Source organism: Pan paniscus, chromosome 11, assembly GCF_029289425.2.
Source record: "Pan paniscus chromosome 11, NHGRI_mPanPan1-v2.0_pri, whole genome shotgun sequence".
In the NCBI taxonomy this organism is placed as follows: domain Eukaryota; kingdom Metazoa; phylum Chordata; class Mammalia; order Primates; family Hominidae; genus Pan; species Pan paniscus.
In genome coordinates this window covers 51,631,212-51,655,207 of record NC_073260.2, presented here as the reverse complement: position 1 = coordinate 51,655,207, position 23,996 = coordinate 51,631,212, and the positions used below count along the sequence as shown (strand labels likewise).

At 42.1% G+C, this 23,996-nt stretch overlaps 1 pseudogene; it reads left to right on the top strand.

The window, feature by feature from the left end:
- The first annotated feature begins 509 nt into the window (after nt 1-509).
- Nucleotides 510-3,184, top strand: LOC100991994 (procathepsin L-like; annotated as a pseudogene).
- Nucleotides 3,185-23,996: the final 20,812 nt, after the last annotated feature.

The following is a 23,996-nucleotide window of genomic DNA, read 5'->3' as shown; positions in this document are numbered from 1 at the left end:
AGAAGGGGAGATTGGAAAACATAGCTCACCTCCTGCTGTGTATTAGCCAAAAACAAGGTGTGAAGTGACCTCCCAATTACTGGGGATCCCTTTGTCCCTACTTGGGATTAGAAGTCTCCATTGGTGAGGTTTTGCCTGGATGGCCTCAGTACAATTGGTACAAAACCTAGATCACTTGGTTTCCTAGCTGTTGCCTTAACCTTCTCACACACGAGGTACCTTCATATTTTTCATAACCTAAATTATCATCGCATAAACTGTTTCAGCTCCTACAGCTCTGGACAGGCTGCTTTTCATTTTGGTGGGTCCATCCAATACCTCCACTTGCCCTGTTTTCCTCCAACCAGATCCTTGGCCTCTTTCACAGTCCTTAGGTAAATGCATGGGAAAATAATTTAAATATTTTTATTCTACCATGGTGGCCAAAGTTTCTCAGGGAGCAGTAAGATGGCTTTTTAGGATTGGTCTAATCAGATCTTCATTTCTTTTCCCTTCCTAGGTTTTGAAACATGAATCCTTCACTCCTCCTTGCTGTCTTTTGCCTGAGATTAGCCTCAGCTAGTCTAACACTTGATCACAGTTTAGACACACAGTGGAACCAGTGGAAGGCAAAGCACAAGAGATTATATGGCATGGTTGGTGGCACCTGAAACCATCCAGAGGGATTCCTGGGAGAATGGTCCTTGGTGTTTGGAGATTATAGCCAAAGAGTAGCTACTAGAGGCCAGCTCTTACCAATAACCTAATGCAATAACCTAATGGCACCAATTATGAGTACGATATGGGCATACGCTCCTGTTGTTTCTTGACTTGGAGAACATCTCCCAGAGGCGTCAAGCCTTCTCTGGCCATGATTTCTTTTTCACTTTTGTCTGCAGATTCACTCGGTGAGTTTTAGTTAGAAATAAAGAGCATCAATTACATATTTGCCTCTAGAATGAAGAAGGATGGAGGAGAGCAGTGTGGGAGAACATGAAGATGATTCAGCAGCACAATCAGGAATACAGGGAAGGGAAACACAGCCTCACAACAGCCATGAACGCCTTTGGAGACATGGTGAGTGTGCTGTGGACTGCCGAGCTCTGTGCTTCCTCTCCTCGGTTCTTTACTAAAGTAATCTCTTGCTTTTCAACATTTTATTTCCTTTTCCTTGAAGACCAGTGAAGAATTCAGGCAGGTGGTGAATGGCTTTCAAAACCATAAGCCCAGGAAGGGGAAAGTGCTCCAGGAACCTCTGCTTCATGACATCCCCAAATCTGTGGATTGGAGAGAGAAAGGCTACGTGACTCCTGTGAAGGATCAGGTAAGATAGTGTCAGATTCAGACCTCCCATCTCCCCAGGAAAGCCAAGAGGTGATCGACCTCTTTGCTTTAGTGGCATGTAGAACAACTTGCAGTTCATAGTATTCAGATAGATGAGCTGTTGTCAAAGTTTTGCTATTTGCTTTGTGAATGACAGCTTTTTTATTCTTTTCTCATGGTAAGTGTGCATCTTCTTATGCTTTTAGTGCAGCTGGGGCTCTGTAAGGACAGATGTTAGGAAAATTGAGAAACTAGTTTAACTGAGTGTGCAGACCTGGTGGACTGCTCTAGGCTTCAAGGCAATGTTGGCTGCATTTTTGGAGAACCATTATTTTGCTTCCAGTATGTTGCCGACAATGGAGGCCTGGACTCTGAGGAATCCTTTCCATATGAAGAAAAGGTAAGTGGAGCTCTTTATCTTGCTGTCATTCCAGCTCTGCTTTTGGAAAGTGGAACGCTTTCAGAGGTAACACACAGTTTTTTCAGAACTCACATTTTAGATGGTAGAATCTATATCTGCAAACTGTCAGTGCTGTCATTATAAATTATTAGCCTTTGCACAGTTCTATGATTATGTGGTTAACATACAGCTGTTCTTGCTATATGTTAGCAAGAACATATAACATAGAGAATATCCAAACATAGTAACATTGAGAATATACAAACTATTTTACATATAATACACATTTCTCCACTGTGAAAAATTTCTTGTGGATAGTAAGCCTAAGGGTCTCGTTCAAGAGACTTGAGCTAATGTTTAATTTCAAGTCAACAAATAGCATTTCATTTCCTGGGAAATCCTAAGTTGCAAACTGCTGAGCGTTGTGGCTCTAACTCATGTTGTCCAGGAGGAGGATGGTGGTAATCAAGTCTCTTCCCCCTTTACTTTTAAAAGGAAAAAGCCTGTAGGTACAATCCCAAGTATTCTGCTACTAATGACACTGGGTACATGCAAATACTCCCTGTGGAAGAGAAGGCCCTAATGAAGGCTGTGGCAACTGTGGGGTGCATCTCTGCTGTTGTTTTTGGACTTCTTGATTCCTTCTGGTCCTATAAAAAAAGAAGGTAAGAGTTTTTCTTTGTAGACATTGCGGAAGAAAAATTGAAAACCACCATGATACACAAGCAGGATGGACTATTTGGTACAAAAAATTCGATGTAAATATTTGGGTTCATAGATTTCACATAGTTTATTTTATACATGTAGTCTTTCTTTCTTTCTTTCTTTCTTTCTTTCTTTCTTTCTTTCTTTCTTTCTTTCTTTCTTTCTTTCTTTTTTGAGATGAAGTCTCGCTCTTTTCTCCCAGGCTGGAGTGCAATGGCACAATCTCAGCTCACTGCAACCTCCGCCTCCTGGGTTCAAGCAATTCTCCTGCCTCAGCCTCCTGAGTAGCTGGGATTACAGGCACCTGCCACCACGCCCGGCTAATTTTTGTGTTTTTAGTAGAGATGGGGTTTCACCATATTAGCCAGGCTGGTCTTGAACTCCCTACCTCAGGTGATCTGCCCGCCTCAGCCTCCCAAAGTGCTGGGATTATAGGCATGAGCCACCACACCCGGCCTACATGCAATATTTCTACCCGGTGTTTCCATACAATACATAACTATTTATTTATTTATTATTTTTTGAGATGGAATCTTGCTCTGTCGCCCAGGCTGGAGTGCAGCGGCATGATCTCAGCTCACTGCAACCTCCATCTCCTGGGTTCAAGTGATTCTCCTGTCTCAGCCTCCCAAGTAGCTGAAATCACAGGTGCACACCACCACACCTGGCTAATTTTTGTATTTTTAGTAGACATGGGGTTTTGCCATGTTGGCCAGGCTGGTCTCGAACTCCTGACCTCAGGTGATCCTCCTGCCTCGGCATCCCAAAGTGCTTGGATTACAGGTGTGAGCCACTGCACCAAGCCATAAATAACAATTCATAAAGCGTTATGAAGTATTTATATTCATGGGCACATAACTCCATGAATGCAAGTAATTCATAACGCTTTATGAATTGTTATTTATTATATAGCTTAATTTACTTAAGTTCTCTCCAATTGTTGGATATTTCAAATTGTTCCAAAGATTTTTTTACCTCTGTTATTAAATCTGAAAAGAGCCCTTGATTCAAAGATTTCAGTGTTCTGTACCTTAGACATACTAGAGTGAAGTAACAAGCTTTCCAAGAGTGGTCTTTTATGCCTCTGGGCAGGTTTTTACAAAAGGATTTATGCTCATTTGTATTTCTGCTAGCTTTAGATGGGAGCCTAAATCCCTAGCCTTGATAACAATAGGTCTTCTTGTTAGGCCTGATCTGGAATGTGTGCCATTTCATTGAATTTAGAGCTGCCTCCCTCCCTGTGGGTGACAGGGTGGGTTACTCTTGGGTGTCCCCTGGCGCTTCTCACCCCAGCATTCCTTTCACTCTCACAGGCATTTATTATGATCCAACCTGCAAAGGAGGATATGTGAGTCAGGGTGCTCTTGTGGTCGGCTATGGCTTTGAAGAAGAGGACTACTACAGCAAGAGATATTGGCTGGTGAAGAACAGGTATAAATTGTCAAAAAAAAAAAAAAAACCCTACATTTGAAACACAAAAGGGAATTCTTGTTTGCAGTCAGCATTTGGATACAGTTCCACAAACCCTTAAGCACATTTCTGAAATCCCAGAAGTCTTTATCCTACTTAGGTTGAACACAGGATATGAATGTTTGAGTATAACATCAAGATGCTGTCACAAGTTGCATTAGTGTAATATTTGTACCACCACATTTCTAAATTCTGAGCATTTTCTTAATTCCGAAGCACATCTAGCTGGAAAGACATCCTATCCTTTCCTGCTTCTGATTTTGCAGCTCTTTGAAAGGGATGGAAGTTATGTGCAGTTTAGACTCAATAATTCATAAAGGATGAACAGAAACACCTGCCTTTCTTGATTCTCTCCGTTAAGCCTATGGCCTCCAGCACAGTGTTTAAGTTGAGTGATCCTGTTAATAAACCAATGTTGGCCCAGTGCGGTGGCTCACGCCTGTAATCCCAGCACTTCGGGAGGCCGAGGCAGGGGGATCACCTGAGGTCAGGAGTTCGAGACCAGCCTGGCCAACATGGCGAAACCCTGTCTCTACTAAAAATACAAAACTTAGCCAGGCGTGGTAGCATGCACCTGTAATCCCAGCTACTCAGGAGTCTGAGACAGGAGAATCACTTGAACCTGGGAGGCGGAGGTTGCAGTGAGCCGAGATCGTGCCACTGTACTCCAGCTTGGATGACAGAGCGAGACTTCATCTCAAAACAAAAAAAATCATAATTAATATATTTAAAGACTTTTTTCATGTTTATCCTTAAGTCTTTATTGGGCATCTCCTATGAGATGGTGTTGTGCTGGCCTTGAGGACATACAAATGAAGCATATACTCACGGCTCCTTCCTCTGGAGCTCCTATTCCCACATAAACAAGCAAATCAAAGCCTGGCACAAATCCACGGGCAAGTGCAGCACTGCGGAGGCTCTAAAGGGAGCCAGGGACAGTCAGGGCACACACTAGGAAGGTGCTTCCCTCTAGGGGCCAGGGCCGGCCTAAGCAAGTAGCATCTGATCTCGATTTCAATTGTTCATAGCTGTCATATCTTGGATAGGGCATGAGGGGGCAGTTTCTCTTTGTACTGTATTATTTCAATTTTTAAGTAATAAGCATTCACTATTTTCATGAGATAACAGATTCAGAAAGTAGGCAGTTCAAGAAAAAAGTTAAAGAATTGATAAAGGAGAAGAAGGAGGAAGAAGAGGGGGAGAAACACACGGTCCTCAGATAACTTGATGAAGGCGAGTCTCCCATTTGGGGACTGATGTTCCTGAGATCTGTGCGGATGCTGCTCAGCAGGTCCATCACACAGCACAGGCGTGAGGAAGCAGCACTGCCCAGCTGGACTCCAGCATGCTCCACGCTCGTCTCAGTCACACACAACCTCGCTGAGGATGGTGGCTGTTGACTCCAACTTACCGTTCCCAGCCAAGAAAAACAGGGAGAGGGCTTTGCTAAGGGCTAAAGGAGGGATGGACAATGAGGAGATAAACCAGGGACATTGTTCTAATGAGACTGCTTTAGTGAGGATGCAGAGTGACTCTGCTCAGAACTCCACTCCCTTCAGCTGCCCCACTCCCCACAACCACGCCCAATCCCCTCATCCCAACCCCGGGCAGTATGTTGAGCACTTAACAGAAATGCGCTTTCCCTGGCGCTTTATAGTCTTTCCTCTTCAGTCACATTCAAGAGCAGCACAAATTGTGAATCACCCAGCACTCAGGGGAGTCCAATATAGGTAAAAAATAAGAGCAAATACTTGGCTTTGGGTCCACAATTCCGAAAAAAATTCTAGCAGCGACTTCCTGTTTCCATTACAGCATGAAAGGAGTTTGGAAGTTGTAACCATCTACTAACAAATAAAAACCTGAATAAATTTTAAAATCAACAACTCTTCTTAGATTCCTAAGACAAGCGAAGTCATGAAGCAAACCATTGCCCTAATAACTGGGGAGAGAAAGGAATACCGAGAATCACAACTCACTGGAGCACAGACCACGGCCAGAGGCCTCTGCAGGGACAAGTGCCTAGTAAGGAAAACCAAGCTGTAACTGACAAATTGCCAGAGGCAGGGTGTGGAGAAGTCTGAGCATTAAAACTCAGCCCTGGGTTCGGTCCTGGCTTCGGTCCTGGCTTTGATCCTGGGGTGCCCTCAGATTGCATAGCTTAAGTAGCTCCGCAAGGCTCTCAAAGTGAAAATCTGAGAATTCCCTTATGATTCCTGCAGGGGAAGGAAAAAGTAACAATTTTGGAACCCGCCAGAGCTTTCTGTTCTTCTTAACAAGGCCTACACTCAAGAGACACTGTTTTACCAAACTCTAACCTATTTGGGTTTTATCAAAGCTTAACCGACCTGAGAGATGGAAATACCCAACTCCAGCCTGCTTTAGCCTTCCAGGTGGAGAAGGGCAGGACCCAACATCAGCCCACTTGGGCCACCCTGTTCTATCGAAGCAGGGAAAAACTGAGAGGCACTTGTGAATTCCATAGCACAAGGACACAGACTTGTTAAAAAACTGCAACTCACAGGACTAAGGAGTGCTTCTCCTCCCTCTAAACCACATCACCGCTTTCCTGAAGGGTCATTTATCAGAGCTTCTTTCACTGTACATCAAGTTCCTCTTTCAAAAGAAAATAACAAGGCATTCTAAAAGGCCAAAAGTGAGACAGGAAAATAGGGTCTGCAGGCAGAAAACATAAGGCCGATTCACACTTCAGCTATGACAGGAAATATCCTCTCCATAGGGTATAGGCCAAGTAAATGACTTTGTAACTTTAGTTCATCCTCTCCGCTTACATAGGGCATATGCCAAGTAACCAAAGAATCCTCTAGAGGGTATTTAAACTCCCCAAAATCTGTAACAGGGCCTTTGAGCCCCTATGCCCAGGCCTGCTCTCACACTGTGGAGTGTACTATCATTTTCAATAAAACCCTTCATTCCTTCCTTGCTTCATTTGTGCGTTTTGTCCAATTCTTTGTTGAACACACCAAGAACCTGGACACCCTCCACCATTAACAAAAGCACAACTTGAAGAGACAGAACAAGGCTAAGAACAAGAATCAGATATGTCATGGGTGTCAGAATGATCAGACCAGGAACTTAAAATAGCTATGATTACTATGCTAAGGGTTAACGGAAAAAATAACAACTTGAGAACACATGGAGAATGTAAAAGAGAGATGAAAATTCTAAGAAAGAATGAAAAAGAAATGGCCTTCCAAATTGTAGGGTAAAGTTGTTCTCTGAAGCTGCCTTATCTGCCTAAATTCTGGACCTACCAAAGAGGAAAATAATTACCTCTGTTTCCCTCTCTGAGCTTTCATTAACTGAGCTCACATAAGAGGAAAGAAACTGAAGTCTGTCGACAAACCTGGACGGAGTTTTGTCACAAACCACTGTCTGCCCTGCGGGCCCAATAGATTTTGTCCCAGACCACTGTATGTTCTTCAATGCCATCGAACTCTCCCTAGCCATCATTTATTGCCCCTCGGCCGAATTCCTCTTCTGCCCCCTTCCATAACCTGTTTTTCCAGGATCCAAGCCCTGACTTTGTCTGTAACCTGGTGCGAGTATATAAGCTTCGGCATCCCACTGGGGAGTTGGATCTTCATTCTGAAGTCTCCATGTATACATGTTTAACAAATTTGAATGCCTTTTCTCTAATTAATCTGCCTTGTGTGAGTTGACTTTTTAGTGAAGCATTGGAGGGTGAAGGAAAAGCCTTCCCTTTACTCCTACACTGGTATTATTCATCTTAAAGATGTTTTGGAAGATTAGTGTGCCCCGGTATCACTGAAACACCCTTGTTGGGATAATATTGTAAGATATGTCACTGAAGATTTTAGATAGAATGGTCAGGAAACACAAGAAAGTAACAGGGCATGTGACAAGTGGAGGGGGGAGCAGGGCGGGGCTAGTCACCTGAAGTCTTAAAGCAGAGATGGACAGATTAGGGACACAGGGCCATAAACATGACCTGGAGCCATGTCAACACGCTGCCTGTGGTGAGCACTCTTCTATGCTTTGATGTAGGATTAAGGAACTTCTATACTTCTATGCTCTTCTCAGCCAAACCAGTTCCCATGATCATTGCTTACTCTCTTGTTTCTGTGTGTTGAGCTCTATATATGTGGGGACACACTGAAATAGGTCAATGGTGGGCATAATTTCTGGCTAAAATGTAAGCTTGCCAACCGGTGGCCCATCTGGGAAACTTTTGTTCTTCCCCTTCTTCTCTTGCATATTCTCAGAAACATAATAAGCGCATCAAAAATCACTTTCTTGGACTGACCATTGTTGTGACGCCCTGGTAAACTGTGCATAGAACAGTCATGAGTGAACATTTGCCCTCAAACTCCAGTCTCTATGTCCTCACCTGTTCATAATTTGATGAAAAAGCCATTGATTTGTTATACAAATGCAGACTCCATAAATGTTTACCAGATAGAACAATTAACCCACCAGCTCTCTGGTTTATAACCAATAATGTCTCCCATTCCCTCCACCTTGTCCAAGAGCAGTAAGCCTGCCACTGAGGTGGCTTGGTTTCCTCCATTAGTGCTTCCAATGAGTAACTTGCTCGTGGCTGTTTTCAAGGATTCTTAGAGGACCTTACCCTTCATCCTTCCAGCAGTTTTATCTGTTGCTTCTCAATAATTTTTTAGGTAAAAAAACAAATACAACAAGTAATCATTATTCAAAACCAAAATATAGATAAATAAGAAAAACGGGGAGAAAACCCCCAAAGACTCACCCAAAATCTCAGTGTACCTGTTTTTGGCCACCTGAAACCAGTGGTCAACTGGGAACACACTGCTCACTTACGTGTCAAGCATCGCATTTGCCTTGTCGTGTATTATGGCATTTGATCATCAGAATAACCCTCATCCCCATTTTACAGATGAGTACAGTGAGGTTAGAGAGGTTACGGAGCTTGCCCAAGGGCACAGGTCTAGTCAGTGAGGAAGCCAGGATTTGGTCTCAGGAGGTGGAACTCCAACAAAAGGGGAAGCAGTGCTGCAGGGGTGTATGGGACCCTGGTACTGAGGGCTGACAGTCCTCAGTCAATTAGGAGAATTGCAGGAGGACCACAGGGAACAGTTTACGCTAAACCTGACCTTCTCCACAGTTCACAGGAGCAGCAACCAAGACACCACACCCCTCCCAAGGCCCCAGTCAGGAGGTCATTCCCCAACACACAGTTCCAACTCTTACCTCCTGCTTCCATTCAAAACTTCCTCAAAAGCACTTTCTGTTTTCTGTGACTCTCCATTGAGTTTTACCCAATGAATGAGAGCCCCTTTAAATAATTAGGCCCAGAAAGGCATTTAAAACTTAATAGCAGTCATGTCCCTCTCCCCTTGAGCCAAATAATTATCTCTGGAAGACACTTGCTCTGCAGGCTCTAGATTAACTGATGCCAAGTAGCCATAAAATGCCACACGCTCTATAGTTCCACAATGTGTAGCCAGTCACTAACCAACATTACTTCTGTAAACCAATGAGAATTCCTGACGAACAACTTTTGTAATTGCTCCCTCTCCTGATTAAACCTTTTGTTTTTCTTTAAAAACTTAGACCTCCCTTTTGTTCCCTTGAGCACTCCCCAAAGAAACTTGGAAGTGTGTCCCTGGCTGGAGTCCTCAACCTTTCTTTAACTAGATTCTGGCTTTTTGATTATTTCGGATTGGTAGGAACCACCACCTGCCCCTTTCTCTAGCAGAAGATTTCCCCACATCTGAGTTATTTCACGTGGAGCAGGTGCTGGAGCAGGTGGGGTGGAAGGGAGAGGAGAGTATCAGATTCTGACCCCTGCCCTATGCCTGCAGACCTGTGATGTATATAATGCAAGGGGAGTGATGCATTTTTTAAAATCTTTTTTGTGTTCTCTTTACAGGGATCTTTCCCCTCTATAGCAAGGGGTATTGTTGTCTCACAGACTATGGATTTTAACAACGGGAATGCAAAGAAAAAAAAAGAATCGGTGTTCAGCATTAGACCTCCCAAACAGAATTTCTGACTTAACAATGGTCCAGTAAGTGAAGATTGAAAAGAGAGGAAAAGGTTTTCTAAATTGCAGGACCCAATCTAAAAAGCTACTGTATGAACCTAGAGCAGTGGTCCCCAACCTTTTTGGCACCAGGGACTGGTTTTGTGGAAGACATTTTTTCCACAGACTGGGGGGATGGTTTCAGGATGAAACTGTTCCACCTCAGATCATCAGGCATTACTGAGATTCTCCTAAGGAGCACAAAACCTAGATCCCTCCAATGCACAGTTCACAATAGGGTTCATGCTCCTATGAGAATCTAATGCTGCAGCTGCTATGACAGGAGGTGGAGCTAAGGCGGTCCTGCTTGCTTGTCTGCCACTCACCTCCTGCTGCATGGCCCAGTTCCTAACAGACCATGGAACAGTACAGGTCCACAGCCCACGGGTTGGGGACGTTTGACCTAGAGGACAATGTCATCAAGGAATTAATTGTCAATGACTTGGTGGAGTTGGAGGAAGAAAGAAGTGTCTTCCACCATCACCTGTAAAATGGGGCATAAAAGAGCCCTCATCTCCTAGGGCAGTGGTTCTCAAAGGTGGTTCTCTGACCAGTAGCACCTGCACTATTTGGGAACTTGTTAGAAAAGCAAATTATGGAACCCTGTCTCAGACCTACTGAGTGAAAAACTCACAGAATGGGCCCTGCAATCTGAGTCTTCAGGAGCCTCTGTGTGATTCTGATGCATGCTGAAGTTTGAGAATCACTGCCATAGGTTTGTTGTAAAGATGACATGAAGAGCACATGTGAAATGCTCAAAACAGTGCCTGTACCTAGGAGTTATTTAGCTATTCCTATCATCACCATCATCACCATCATGGCAGAGAACTTTTCTAGTAATGCTTTAATTTCCAGGAGTTGCAGGAACTCACAAAGGGAGATGCCCTTCCTCTGCAGCAACCCCGAGGGCAGGTGCATCTGCAAGCTGAGCCTCTCACAGCACAGAAGCTTCGGTCTTCACCACTCACCAAACTGACACAGAGACCGATTTTCACCTAATGTGTATTTTTTTTAAAAATACAGTCATTTGTCACTTAACAACAGGGAAATGTTCTGAGAAATGCATCATCAGGCCATCTCACTGTTGTGTGACTATCATAGAGTGAACTTACACACATCTAGATGGTAGAGCCTTCTACACATCCACACTAGGTGGTAGAGCCTTCTACACATTCAGGCTAGATGGTAGGCCACAAGCCTGTACAGCATGTGACTGTACTGAAAACTGTAGGCAATTGCAACACAATACTGTGCATTTATGTTTTTAGACATACGTAGACATAGAAAAGGTACAATAAAACACAGTCTAAAAGATAAACAACGATGTACCTGTATTGGGCACTTGCCATGAATGGAACTTGCAGGACTGGAAGTTGCCTTGGGTAAGTCAGTGAGTGAGTGACTTTGAAGTAAATGTGCAGGCCTAGGACATTACTGTACATTACTGTAGACTATATACTGTATACCTAGGTGCCGTGACCAGCTTGGCTGGGGGACCTTAACCCAGTGGTGCTAGAGGAATTAAAGACACACACACAGAAATAGAGAGGTGTGAAGTGGGAAATCAGGGGTCTCACAGCCTTCAGAGCTGAGAGCCCCGAACAGAGATTGACCCACGTATTTATTAACAGTAAGCCAGTCATTAGCATTGTTTCTACAGACATTAAATTAACTAAAAGTATCCCTTATGGGAAACGAAGGGATGGGCCGAATTAAAGGAATCGATTGGGCTAGTTAACTGCCGCAGGAGCGTGTCCTTAACGCACAGATCGCTCATGCTATTGTTTGTGGCTTAAGAATGCCTTTAAGCAGTTTTCCACCCTGGGCGGGCCAGGTGTTCCTTGCCCTCATTCCGGTAAACCCACAACCTTCCAGTGTGGGCGTTATGGCCATCATGAACATGTCATAGTGCTACAGAGATTTTGTTTATGGCCAGATTTTGGGGGGCCTGCTCTCAACACTTAGGCTACACTTAAATTATAAAAAATATTTTTGGTCAGACATGGTGGCTCATGCCTGTAATCCCAGCACTTTGGGAGGCCAAGTCGGGCGGATTGCCTGAGGTCAGAAGTTTGTGACCAGTCTGGCCAACGTGGTGAAACTCTGTCTGTACTGAAAATACAAAAAAAATTAGCTGGGCATGGTGGCATGCCTTTGTAATCCCAGCTACTCAGGAGGCTGAGACACAGGAATTGCTTGAACCAGGTTGGTGGAGGTTGCAGTGAGCTGAGATTGCACCACTGCACTCCAGCCTGGGTGACAGAGTGAGACTGCATTTCAAAAAAAAAAAACATTTTTTTTCTTTAATAATAAATTAATCTTAACTTTCTGTCACTTTTTTCTATTATCTACTTCTAAATTTTTAAAAGTTTTTGACTCTTGTAATAACATTTAACTTAATATGCAAAGACACTGCACAGACATACAAAAATTGTTCTCTTTATATTCTTATTCTATTATAGTTTTTCTATTGTTACAATCTTTAATTTTTATTTCTACTTTTTAAATTTTTTTTAAAAACGGAGACACAAATGCACATTAGCCTGGGCCTATACAGGGTTAGGGTCATCACTATTACCATCTTCTACCTGCACATCTTACTGAACTGGAAGGGCTTCAAGGGCAGTAACACACAGGGAGCTGCCATAAACAAAATCTCTGCAGCACTGTGACATGTTCATGATGGCCATAACGCCCACACTGGAAGGTTGTGGGTTTACCGGAATGAGGGCAAGGAACACAGGGAAAAACATTATTTATGCTTTGTTTCTAATTTGTTATTTTGATTGAGATGGATGAGATAGTGGAAAATAATATTTTACTGTCATCTCCTGTGATAATAATGCCTTCTTCTGGAATCCCTCCTGAAGGAACCGCCTCAGGTGGTTTTATATCTAAAATTTTCTTTTTACAGGCAGGAGTACACCCTAAAGTAAGAATAAAAAGTCTAGTATAGTAAATACATAATCCAACAGCATAGTTGTGCATTATCATTATCAAGTATTATATAGTGTATGCAATTGTATGTGCTAGACTTTTATATGACTGGCAGCACAGTAGGTTTGTTACACCAGCATCACCACAAATATGTAAGCAGCACTAAACGTTTCCACAGATATGATGCCAGTAGGTGATAGGCAGTTTTTAGCTTCATTATAATCTTATGTGACCACCATTGGCCATGATATATGTGGTCTGTCCTTGACTGACATGTCGTTATGCAGTGCATGCCTGTATATAGCATTCTTTTGTTGAGATATACTTTGCGTAACATAGAACTCATCATCTCAAAATATTTGGTGGTTTTTAATGTATTCATTATCTTATGCAACTATTACCACTATCTAACACCAGAACATTTTCATCACCCCAAAAATAAGTCCTGTATTTATTAATCAGTGTCTTAGTCTGTTTTCTGTTGCTTACAGCAGAATGTCTAACACTGGGTCATTCCTAACGAAACAAAATTTATTTCTTACAGCTCTGGAGACTGGAAAGTCCAAGGTCACAGAGGTGCATCTGGTGAGAGCCTTCTTGCTAGTGGGGAATCTCTGCAGAGTCCTGAGGTGGCACAGGTCATCACATGGTGAAGGGGCTGAGTGTGCTAAGATGCTAGCTCAGGTCTGTCTTTCTCTTCTTATTAAAATACCAGTTTCATTCCCATGATAATCCATTAATCTATTAGCCCATGAATGGATTAATCCATTCTTGAGGACAGAGCCCTCATGATCCTATCATCCCTTATATGGCCCATCTCTCAATGCTGCCATATGGGGGATTAAGTTTCAACAGGAATTTAGGAGAAAAAATTCAAACTATAGCCCACAGTTAGTTCCAATTCCCTCTACCTTCATTTGCATAATCCACTCTGCTTCTATAGATTTCTCTATTCTGGGCCTTTCATGTGAATGGAATCATAAAATATGTGATCTTTTGTGTCTGGCTGCTTTTATTTAGCATAACGTTTTCAGGGCTTGTTCATATTATAGCACGCATCAGTACTTCATTCCTTTTTATGACTGAAAATACTGCACAGCATGAATACACTGTATATATTCCATTGCATGAATATTAATCCGTTCATCAATTGATGAACATTTGATTGCTTTCACTTTTCTGGCTATTATGAATAATGTGCTAGGAACACCTGTGCACACATTTTTGCATTAACATATGCTTATCAATTTCTTGGGTATAGTCACAGGAGGGGAATTGGTATGTCTGAACATTCATTTCTATTTTACTTCTTTGGATTTTCTTTCGGATTGTAGAAGAAGTGAACATTATTTATGCTTTGTTTCTAATTTGTTATTTTGATTGAGATGGATGAGATAGTGGAAAATAATATTTTACTGGAAATACTAAGCTTTGATAACCAAAATTACAGAATATTTGAAAGCTTCTATTTTAAAACCTTTCTACATTACAGTCCTGTCTGCATTAAAAGATTCAGTGGAAAAATGAGAAACCAATAGGAGCAACATCAGTATACTTTGATCCAATATACTACCCAACTTATATTGACTTTGGAATGTAGACAATTTCATCCTCATCTTTGGTAAGCATAAAATTTGGTGAATGACATACCCTACAATAAAATGTAAATAATTCCAGTAGCCTCGTAAGGTTGTGTTAAGAATTAATTGAGATAATATGAGTATTAATATACCAGCCATTCCATAAATCCTCTCTCAGAAATGGACATATCCTTGAGAAATGACATTAAATCCAAAGGCATACAAATACTGCAATAAATGCTGTTGATGTTGAGATACTGTGTATTGACCATGTTTATTGTTTGACCATTTCATCTCATCTAGAATCCTACTGTAATGCACTAGAGAAGTGTTTAACTTGATTCAGGGAAACACTCTCAAACATCATAAACCAAAAGAGCTGATTTCTTCTCATTTGGGAAGGTCCCCTGCCAGGTTTCTTCCATTTCTTAACTTCATTGTCCTCAAAAGCTTTCTCATCTGGGAATTCCATATGGAACCACGAATGGATTTGAAGTAATAGAATTGTCAAATATTCTCCCAATTCCACTAGAGAAGAGAGGGTAGGGGTGAGGCAGAGGGTCTTGATCAGTTTAGGCCTGATTCATTTGACACTGGCCTAGGAGACCAGGCTTTGAATGATTAAGCTTTGCCCTAACCTCCAGCCCTCAGCCAGAGCTGTGGAACTGGGTATTGACCCCATTTCCTCCTTTGCAGTCTCCACTCTGTTCCACCCAGGAATGGGGGATGAAATGTTGGGGTGAAAAGGGCAGGGAATTTGTGATCGTGGTAGCACCATGGCTGGATTCAGGCAACAGTGTTTTTTCATTCATTCATTCTGAAAAATTTTATTGAGTCTCTTTAAGTCAGGTCTTGTGCTGAGGAATCAATGATGAACCAACACTGAGACATTCCCTGTGCTGGAGAAGGCTGAATGTGTAGAAGGCTCTACCATCTAGATTTGTGTAAGTTCACTCTATGATAGTCACACAACAATGAGATGGCCTAATGATGCATTTCTCAAATTGGGCGGTAGGTGGGAATCAATTTCCCCTTTGAATGACATATAAACTTTGCACCTCCTTTCCTCCTCATTGAACTAATGCTCTGGGCAATTTTTTCATTTATGGGTCCCTGAGTAGTGAGGTTTCTCTGTAGCCATTCCATCCCCCTAGTAGAGGGAATCTGAGAAAGTGTGGCTACTTCCTCTTCTCCAGATTTCATAAGAAAAAAGAAGTCTTGAAAGGCTTTACATAAAAGTTCACACATTGTCTCAAAAGACATTTGACCAGGGCTACCTGGTTCCCTTTCATCATCGATGGAACATGCCCCACTGACTCAGGGGTTTCTGTCCTAATCAGGAGGGCCCACCATCTGTCACCTGGCTCTGCTCTAGCTCACCCTGTGGTAACCTGGTATCTGGTCTCCATTTCCAAGGAGTCACATCACTGCACTGTGGAACTGCAGGCCCCAGCACAATGAGTCCTGATGCAGATCTCCAAATCAAGGGCTGATGTTCCCACTCAGGGAGAACATGTCACCACAAGAATGGTGCAGCTCTTAGAAGTCTGTAGCTTTTGAAGTGTCAACTCAAACACTATCACCACTCTAGTGTTCTTTCTCAGGAAGCACAACATCCATGTTAACAGAATGAGTGAAGAATCCATCTTCTCTCTGCCATCAAAAGTTATAGCAAAATGTCTAGGATCATAAGTGGTATCAAGGAATATAAACTCTTCTATTTTATTTATTCACTTGTATTTTTTGAGCTATGGTTTTGCTCTTTCATTCAAGCTGGAATGCAGTGGTGCAACCATGCCTCACCACAGCCTCAAACTCCTGGCCTCATGTGATCTTCCCGCCTTGGCCTCCCAAAGTGCTAGGATTACAGGAGTGAGCTACTGCAAAACTCTTCTATTTTAGATCTAATACTATACCATGGACATCTTTCTTTGTCAATACATTTAGAGTTTTCCATTGTTGACCCTATCATAATTCATTTAACAATCTCCTTTTCTCTTCTTGATGAGTATTTCAACTTTTTTATGTTTCATTTACAAATAATACTGTACTTTATATCTTTGCATGTGTATCTTTATAGAGATGTGCAAATAGTATATAAAACTAATTTTTTGAAATACATCTACTTGCTGAAAAAATGTGATTTCATTGTGTGCTCCTACCTGTAGTGAATTAGGATGTGCATTTCTTCACAACTTACTAATTAACTCATTTTATAGGCAAAATGTGATGGAATTTGTTGCTGTAATTTCCATGTCCTTTGCTGGGAGAATTCTAATTTCAACTTTATTATTATCATTAATTCAAGATATTATTTCTCAACAATGTTAATCATCATTGTGATCATTACCACAAATAATAGATGCTAGCAATAGTCAACCTGCATTAAGAAGCCACATCCCATGCACTTTCCACACAGACTTGATTTGATTCCGTTCACTCCTCACAACAACCACGTGAAGAAAGAAACACGAAGCAATTGTATAATTGAAACACAAAAGGAAAGATACTTGTGTGCCCTTGGTCAAGTAATTTGAACAGTCTGTGCTTCTGATCTTCCCATAGAAAAATATAAATAATAATATATTCATTATCTACTACATGCGGATATGTCAGAAATTAAAGAACTGTATATCTGCAAGGCATTTTATGCCACCTATGCATTGTTCGTTGATTATATAGTGTGTCTCATGTTTCAGCGTGCTGGGAAGGATGGATTATAAGACAAAGACTGAGAAAATGCAGAATTTGGTGCAGGGTTTGATGGGGGCCAGCCCCTCCACACCTGTCTGTGGGTGTTTCTCATCAGGTGGGATGAGAGACTGAGAAAAGAAATAAGACACAGAGACAAAGTATAGAGAAAGAAAAGTGGGCCTGGGGGACCGGCGCTCAGCATATGGAGGACCCACGCCGGCACTGGTCTCTGAGTTCCCTCAGTATGTATCGATCACTGTCTCTACCATCTCGGAGAGGGGGATGTGGCAGGACTATTGGGTAATGGTGGGGAGAGGGTCAGCAGGAAAACATGTGAGCAAAGATCTCTGTGTTACAAATAAGTCTAAGGAAAGGTGCTATGCCTTGATGTGCACATAGGCCAGGTTTATGTTTGACTTTACACAGACATCTCGGTGCATTAAGGAGCAGTATTGCCGCCAGCATGTCTCACCTCCAGCCATAAGGCGGTTTTCTACTATCTTAGTAAATAGAATGTACGATCGGGTTTTACACCGAGACATTCTATTCCCAGGGACGAGCAGGACACAGATGCCTTCCTCTTATCTCAACTGCAAAGAGGCCTTCCTCTTTCACTAATCCTCCTCAGCACAGACCCTTTATGGGTGTCGGGCTGGGGGATGGTCAGGTCTTTCCCTTCCCACGAGGCCATATCTCAGGCTATCACGTGGGGAGAAACCTTGGACAACACCTGGCTTTCCTGGGCAGAGGTCCCTGTGGTCTTCTGCAGTGTATTGTGTCCCTGGGTACTCAAAATTAGAGAATGGCAATGACTTTTCCCAAGCATACTGCCTTCAAACACATTTTTAACAAAGCACATCCTGCAGAGCCCTAAATCCATTAAACCTTGAGTCAACACAGCACATGTCTCTGCAATCACAGGGTTGGGGCTAGGGTTACAGATTAACAGCATCTCAAGGCAGAAGAATTTCTCTTAGCACAGAACAAAACGGAGTTTCTTATATCTACTTCTTTCTACATAGACACAGTAACAGTCTGATCTCTCTTTCTTTTCCCAACAGGGTTTCCAGTGAAAAAGACATCTTGTTTCCTAAACAACAATTGGCCACATACTGGAGACACATAACCTGCCTATGAACTGGAGAATCCTATTGAAATCTTAGAGGAAGTTTGACATTTTCCTCAGATAGGTGTTTACTATTCAAGTTGGCATGAATAGGTTTTGTTAAAACCCATTTTCTTTCTATTCTGCCTCTATCTGGTACAAGATAGAACTGAAGAGGATATAAAGCAGCAAGGTGCAATTTGAAATCAAATGGCAACAATGGAAGATAATGGTCTTGGTTCAACCCAATGCCCACCTGAAATCACTTTTATTAAGGATGACCAACTGGAACAAAATTGTATATTAGTCTTCTCATGATAATTTCAAGTGTGTTTTGATTTGAGAATTTCTTTATGAAAGTCTTCAAAAATCCCACCTCTTAATCCATGGAATTTTCCCTGGAGTCTGAAAATTCCTCAAATCTTTGGAGACTTGATGGTTATTCACTGGTCAAGGGCTCTGTAAAAGTGTTCTGGGGAGCTTGACTCAGTGGTCAACAGAGGCCCTTCCAAATCTTCAGTCTGATTCTGGGATCCCCAAGGAGACCTGGACCCTTTCTCAACATCTTTTGATTGGAAAGAGCATGTGCTTCATCCTCTGTTGCAACAGAAATAGCCATTGTGAAGCTCTTTTGGGAGGTGCAATGAGTTTATTCAACCACGTGTGGGCTGGATAGGCTCAGATTTACAGGTATGTTTGAGCTCTGTTTCATACTCAAATGTACAGATCCAACAGATGACTGGATCAGTTGTACTCTTCATCTTCCTGGTATTCTGGGAAGCATCAAGTGCAGTGTCATCTTATCGAGGAGGCTCTGCAGATGCTAAGTGGTGGGGATGAGGATCACGATGAAGACAAATGGCCCCATGACATGAGGAATCATCTGGCTGGAGAGGCCCAGGTGTAGCAGTTATGGGATGTTACTTCACCAAACAGGTGATGTTTCACACCTCAGAGCAACACAGAACATTTTGACTGTCAGTGCCTAGTCACTATTTACAATCAGAGCCAAAAAGGCTTCTCTGAAGAGGAAGAAACTTTTGGAAAACATTGCCCCTGTAGGCAGACACTTCATGTAAGAGACACAGCTGCTTGCCTTGGTTGAGGCTGCTACCAAAACTGCTACCAGAACTCCCACCCAGTTGGTAATCAAAGCAACAGAGAGATGGAGCCAGAGCCTGAATCAGATCATAAAACAACCAAACTCATTCACAAGAGTCTTAGCACTCCAATGGTATTGTTCCCACCTCCTGCGGAAAGGTCTGGACATTTTAACATAAATTGGCTGTGGAGTTAACAAGAATGCAGGTTAGCTTTTCCTTGATTAATATGACATTGCTGACATTTGACTACTTTTGACCTTCGAAATAGCCATTTCAAGTCAGTCAATGTAATACTAGGTTTAAGTTTCATTTTACTCCAAATGTATCTATATGCACATAGATAAATACTAAAATAAAGATAAGCAAATTCCTAATATTTGCTTCCCGGAAAACTCATCATTACTCTTTTATTACCTTCCATTTTCAGTCTAGGTGAGGAGAAAATAAGCACTTTATGAGCTTTCTAAAAATTAAGATTCATTTTGAAATTTTAAAATTAACTTAACAAGAAACAAGAAAAAAATTAGTTAAAAATTAGAATTTTGTACATAAGGGATTTTTTTTCTATAGAAGCCAAAATCTGACACTTACATATATTTCTCTGGACAACCAGACTCTACTGTTTCAGATCAGCATGTAGCTGGTGGCCAAATCTGCTCCATGGATAGGTGTACCATTGTGACCACTTTTTGGAATGTGATTTTTTTTTTTTCGGTAAGCAGTGTACCTTTCAGTTAGCAAGGGTACACTCACTGCCTCTCCAGACTCCTGTCAGCATTCATGGGCACTTTCTTGCAGGCCCCCCCTGCCCCAGCATTTCCATTTTCCACCTCTGTCTTAGACGACACTGATGTCTCATGGCTCCTCCTGTGATGTGATGAAATCTTCTGAGTCAAGGACCGAGGAGGGGAAGGCACGCCCCCTCCATGGAGTCCAGCTATGGCCCCTCTTTGTTCTCAGATGTGAGCATCAAGAGAGGCACAGCAGGAGTAGAAGCTGAGCCCTCTTAGGGCCCATGAGATGCAAGGCAAATCAAGATCTCTTTCTATCTCAAATCATTGACTTTTTCAAAAGCGTAGAAGTTGCTGATATTTAGGGTTGGTGAGAGTGTGCAGGAATGGGTCCTCTTGTTTACTGTTATAAAGGGATGTGATATTCTTGTCTTTGGACTTGGAATTGTTCATTATTTTTAAGGGAAACATTCCCAGCCCCAGCAAATCCATTTTCATCTCATAAAAATAGTCATAGAAGTATAAATATTAAATGTCACATATTCACAGATTTTTAAATAAATCCAAGTGTTTATCAATAGGGAAAATTTAATTATGATTCCATCGGTATAAACATGGAAATGTATCCTTCATATGCCACTGAGAGCAAAAAGCAAATTCCAGAACAATGTACATAGTATGATCCCATTAAAAGCCAAAATAGAATAAAATAACTATGTCTATGTATTTTAATAGGTGAACATAGGTTTATATACAGAGAAAGCCTAGAGGCATATGTATTAAAATAGTAACCATTATCTTTGCAATGGGAAGGAATGGGAACAGTGTTGGAAACACTGATTTTTACTTTATGTTTTATTTTGTGAATCAGTTTTTTTATTTTGGCAAAAATTTTTTATAATAGAAAATAAAGTTACATAATTTAAATCCCTATCTCCAAAATACAAGAAGGTGGACAGTAAAAACTTTTTATCCACTTCAGTCCCCAGCCCACCCATACAACATGTATTGTTAGTTTCTTTTTATTATTTGTGTGTGTGTGTGTGAGATGGAGTCTCGCTCTTGCTGCCCAGGTTGGAGTGCAATGGAGTGATCTCGGCTCACTGCAACCTCCGCCTTCAGGGCTCAAGTGATTCTCCTGCCTCGGCCTCTTGAGTAGCTGGGATTATAGGTGCCTGCCACCACGCCTGGCTAATTTTTTGTATTTTTAGTACAGACAGGGTTTCACCATGTTGGCCAGGTTGGTCTCAAACTCCTGACCTCAGATGCTCCACCCGCCTTGGCCTCTCAAATTGCTGGATCTATTGTTAGCTTCCTAGTGTCCTTCTAGAATTTATTTATGCACCTGAGAACAAATACATATATGCCTTCTTATTCTCTCTTTTTCTTTTTCACAAAAAGTAAAACATTATTTGCTGGTTGACATTTTATTTTTTCCTTCATATATGTTACTTTTTTATTGTTTGGAAAAAAATTTTTTACAATGCTCTGTATTTCTTTAAAATTAAAATAAATGAGAAGTGTTGGACCTTAGGTGGGAAAGAGTTGCAACTATATAGGGAGAGGCTATTCCACTTTCACGAAGATGATGGGCCCACATCAAGCAGTTGGGAAGCTAAGCAATGTCTCAAAAGTCAAAACAAAAATAGTTATTCAAGCTGAGAATGGCATATCAGTGGATAATGAATTTGCCCTCTGTGTATTGATTTTGCTTTACTTAGAAACATCATTCCCCACCTCTAGGCAGCGGTTCCTGCCTCCTCTTCCTGAAACACCTCTGTCAAAGCCCTCCTGTGCTCCCTCTTCACATCTGCCCTTAATCACTGCAGGCACCCAGAGCACAGGGACAGGGCAGGGGAGGATGTGGCAGAGGCAGCACTGGGAGGGACCAGCCATTCCATGGTTTCCAGCTTTGGGGTCTTGGGCAGGTTGCACACCTCCCCTTAGCCTGTTTCATTACTCAGGAAATGGGCATAACAATTCTACTTTCCTCACAGGATCGTTGTGAAGATTAAATGAGATATGTAAACATTTGCATGTAGTAGGGCTAACCTATTTTTTTTGAGACGGAGTCTCGCTCTGTCACCCAGGCTGGAGTGCAGTGGTGCGATCTCGGCTCACTGCAACCTCCGCCTCGCAGGTTCAAGTGATTCTCCTGCCTCAGCCTCCCAAGTAGCTGGGACTACAGGCACCCACCACCACACCCAGCTAATTTTTGTATTTTTAGTAGAGATGGGTTTCACCATGTTGCCCAGGATGGTCTCGATCTCCTGACCTCGTGATCCACCTGCCTTGGCCTCCCAAAGTGCTGGGATTACAGTCGTGAGCCACCGTGCCCAGCCAGTAGGGCTAATCTTATACCCCTTTATTATGGGGTCAAAGACAGAATCTTTCCAGAGGTGTTGGTTATTTAAGAAAATATTTATTCAAGGATTTGATGCACAGGTAATCTCACTTATTTCTTTCTTCCCATGAGCCAGGTTACCAAATTGGTGAAATTAATTATAATGTCATTGTGGTGGGTAAGCATATATGTTAAAAGCGAAGATGCAGTTCCTTATATTATTGAATTATGCTCCCAAACTTATCAAATTAGGTATACATGTCTTGACACTGTTTCAATAGGACCTAAAATATAACCCATTGTATTTTGTGTTTGACCTATAATAATAGGGATATAGGGAATGCAAATTACTACACATATAATGGAAAAATAGTGTGGAGATTCCTCAAAACATAGAACTACTGAATAATGCAGAGGTCCCAGAATGGGGTCTATCTCCAAAGGAATGAAAACCAGTACACGGAAGAGCTATCTTCACTCCCAGGTTCACTGCAGCCCTCTTCACAATAGCCAGGATACAGAGTCAACCTTAGTGTTCATGAACAGATGAACGGATGAAGAAAAGGTGACGTATATACACCATGGAATACTATTAAGACTTAAAAAAGAAGAAAATCCTGTCATTTGCGTGAAATGGATGGACCTGGAGGAGATTGTGTTAAGTGAAACATGTCAGGCACAGAGAGACAAATAGTGCATGATCTACCTTATATGTGAAATCTAAAAAAGCTGAACTCATAGAAGTAGAGAGTAGGGTGGTGTTTGCATGGGACTTGTGAGTGGGTCGTTAAGAAGGTATTGGTCAAAAGATGTGAAATTTAAGATAGACAGGAGGAATTTAAAAAACAGATAAGAGAGGCCGCACAGTCATCATTCAGTAAAGAATGTTGAGGTCATTTTGTAAAAAGGTCACACCTCATTGGAGGTATTGATAGGACTCTCTCTGGCAGAAGCAGTCCTCCACAGGAACAATAACATGGTATTTGTAAGGTTTGACCTTCTCACGCCAGTGGTGCTTTGGGAGCTGCAATACCCTCTCAGGATCCTGGGTGGTGGTTGGTGCCATTCAGTGTCCTGAAGAAATGATTTTCTCAAAGGGAAATGAGCTCGTGTTTTCCAGAGTGAAATTTCCTCCCTGGACACTGGGATCTGCAGCAGCTTTGAGTGACTAAATGTCTTTCTAGAAGCCTTTGACTCACTGGGTAACGTGGAGTAGGGAGTGCCTGCAGGATGTAGGGCCTCTCCAACATCATCCCAGAATCAGCCTGTGTTTCCTGGGCTTATTCCCAAGTAGGTGAGGGAGGCCAGGTGGGGATGGGTGCAGGTTCTCAGGGCTTCCTTCCAGTGTGAGAATCAGGGCACAACTTCTTGACCTCTCTAAGCTCCAGTTTTCTTATTCTGTGAAGAGGAATGAGAAGAAACTGGTTGGCTTATGAAACCTGCTGATGCTACACTCACAGGGTCTCAGCAAATAGACAAAGATGTAAAGATGTGTGGTGCCTGATGCTCCCTTGAGGTGGATGAAGAGCAGGGAACCACATGGTGCTGATGTCTGCCTATAACTGAGCCATGCTTCCCTCAT